Source organism: Triticum urartu, chromosome 3A (genome assembly GCF_056163025.1).
Source record: "Triticum urartu cultivar PI428250 chromosome 3A, HENAU_Tu73, whole genome shotgun sequence".
Lineage (NCBI taxonomy): Eukaryota > Viridiplantae > Streptophyta > Magnoliopsida > Poales > Poaceae > Triticum > Triticum urartu.
The window spans coordinates 129,551,005-129,554,242 of record NC_141875.1 but is presented as its reverse complement, the minus strand read 5'-3'; positions in this window follow the sequence as shown (position 1 = coordinate 129,554,242).

Genomic DNA, 3,238 nt, shown 5'->3' with positions numbered 1-3,238 from the left:
GCTGTTTTTGTAGCCTGGACTGAGGCTCATACACTACCAGAACTTCACATGGTTGTAAGCAGGCAGGCAGATTTTAAAAAAGTTGTTGTAGCCTGGACTGATGCTCACACACCACCTGAACTTCACATAGTTGTAAGCAAATAACAAACCGAAGGAAGGAAGAAGTTCAACCATACCCTGGCTAGAAGGTCAGCTAACCTTTTTCCAGCAGCTCATATGCCACCTTGAGAACAATTCGTCGTGGAGGTATGAGAGGAATTCGATGGCAATCCATGTCTTGCAGGGGGCGCGAAGTTCATCTGCATGAAGCAAGAAGGTCAGAGAAGGAAAGATTGAGGAAGAACGCAAGATCAGGGAGGAAATTCATATACCGTTCTTAGATTTGAAGGCGCCACCGATGCGGCCTCCACCGCCGAGATGCTTCCTTGGGTGCGCTGTTCGCCGTAGGTTGCGCCTTGGCCGTCATGAGCACTGCCAAGCCGTCTGGCGGTGACGATGGACCGAAGATGAGGCTTCCAGAAGTCCATGGCAGCAACGACCGCAGAAATTCGGTCGGCGGCTTCGCCGGCTCCGCCGGCTCCAGGCGACGCGGGCTCCCTCGCGCCGGCGTCCGCCGTCGCTCGCTCGCCCGCGCCGACGGTCGGGTAGGAGGTGGAGTCGGAGGGGGTAGAGCTCGATCCAGTCGGCCAGGATCTGGAGAAGGAAGGGAGGCGCTGGATCCGGCGGATTTTCGGCGGCGAATCACGGCGGAGATCGAGGGGAGGAGTGGCGAGGAGGGGGTTGGGGAGGGGCGGCTCGATTGAGATCGGGGGTCCAGGTGGGATTCTGTCGGGATCGGGGTCCAGGTGGGATTCTGTCGGGCTGGGCCGGCAGTCGAGGGAAGTTCGGGAACCTGTCTTCGTGCTCTATATAGGGCTGCTGTGATCCAAATAGTTATTCTAATCCTGGGATTAGAATAGTGCCACTATATATATATATATAGTAGCACTATTCTAATTCTGGGATTAGAATAACTATTCTGATCACAGCAGCCCTATAAGGGCCTGACTGGATGTTCCTGAACTCTCCGACGGCCCGAACCGGCAGGCAAAAAAAAATGAGAACACCACGCACAATCCAGGAACCACCCTCCACCTTCCCCGAACCACCCGAATCCCGCACCTCTCACTCTCTCCCGATCCCCCATGGCGCCGCCGCCACTGCCTGCCGAGGGCGCCGACGCCGCTACCTGCCCCACACCGTCGTCGCTACGACCTGCCCAGACCACCGCCTCGCCATCTTCCCCGCGCCGCCCACCACCGCAATACAACCATCAAAAAATTGGGCGTCGCCGGACCTCCGAGCGTCGGCGCCGCCACCCGTTTCTCCCGCTGCCGCGCGCCTTCTAGTACCATGTCCCTCTCAAGTCTCCCCCACGCAGGCCCCGCCGTGCATCCGATGACCCTACAACAACCATGAATGCGGGAGAAGGAGAGGTCACCGGATCCCAGTGTGCTGTCGCCTACCCAGGCGCCTCCACTGGGCACCGCTACCTTGCGGCCAAGCGCAGCAACCGGCCGCCAGAGCACGCACCACCCGACGCCCTCGCGTCAGCGCGCCACCCCTGCTTCCTCTGCAGCCATGCATCACGCGTTGAGCACCACCAGCAGGTTCCATCCCCCTCCTCCTCCTCGATGTGAAGGGGAGACGACCCCCAACTCCGGCGAGCCCAGAAAATGACCTTCCCCGTGGCGCATGTCTGAACTGCAACCTCGATCTTCTTCCTCTGGAGTTAAAGCAACTGATGCTAGCAATTTGTTGATGCTGCTCCTCCTCCTGCTTGTGTAGGCCGAGCTGCTCCCTCGAGCTTTGCTGCCCTTCTGCCTCCATCCTCTCCCCATGAACTACCGGAACCAGAGCTGAGGGAAGCTGCAGTAGCAGCTAGGAGCAAGTCGCTCAAAAGAATTGGAAGATGCTCGTCTTTTTAGCCGCGAAATATGCAGTGTCGGTATGGTTGACAGAAAAATGGACAAGACCCTGGAGTGGCTTCTTACCACTACTACAACGACCTTGTTGTTAACATCATTCGTCCACGCTAGAAGCCAGAAGTTATCTTCTTCCCACAAGACATTCAGCCAGTGTGTTTACTGTTCTTGTTGTGCTTCTACCACCAGATTGCTCTCCTCCCCCTTCGGCCCTTCGTGTGGTGATTTTGCTGCACCTGTGACAAGGAACAAGCAAATTCTCGCAAGCACACTTCAGCTCCGAATGCAACCCGACGCACGATCCGCTAGTCAACAGTGAGGAGACTGAAAGAAGTAGCATCAGAGAGGAAGGTAAGTCCAGAGGCCCTGATGTCTTAAATCACACCATTTTGAAACAAACCGACGATCATTACCAAGCTTTCTTCAAGGAAAAAGAACCAGGACAAGACCGATACCGATGGACCGTTTTTGACCATAAGTTGTTTCTCTAGTTTAAATACTGATGACAGCCAGTCTCCCTGCTTCTTGCCCCATTTTGTTTGGTGATGTGTATCTAATGTGTATGACATTCGTAAGACCAGCTCCCCCTTTTAGCAAGTTACTAGAAGCCGAGAACGGTTGTAGTGCTTAGATTGTTCTTGTTCTGAGTTGGAGAAGCTAGAGGCACCAAGCAAAAATGTTGGTCACTCTTTTCAGTGGCAAACAACGTTGCCAGTGAGCAATAATTTTTGAAGGGAAGGTGAGGGAGTCCTAGATTAGGGGGTCTCCGGACAGCCGGATTATATCCTTTGGCCGGATTGTTGGACTATGAATATACAAGATTGAAGACTTTGTCTCGTGTCCGAATGGGACTCTACTTGGCATGGAAGGCAAGCTAGGCAGTACAGATATGGATATCTCCTCCTTTTATAACCGACCTTGTGTAACCCTAACCCTCTCCGGTGTCTATATAAACTAGAGGGTTTTAGTCCGTAGGACACAACAATAACATACAATCATACCATAGGCTAGCTTCTAGGGTTTAGCCTCTCTGATCTCGTGGTAGATCTACTCTTGTACTACCCATATCATCAATATTAATCAAGCAGGACGTAGGGTTTTGCCTCCATCAAGAGGGCCCGAACCTGGGTAAAACTTCGTGTTCCTTGCCTCTTGTTACCATCCTCCTTAGACGCACAGTTCAGGACCCCCTACCCGAGATCCACCGGTTTTGACACCGACATTGGTGCTTTCATTGAGAGTTCCTCTGTGTCGTCGCCGTTAGGCTTGATGGC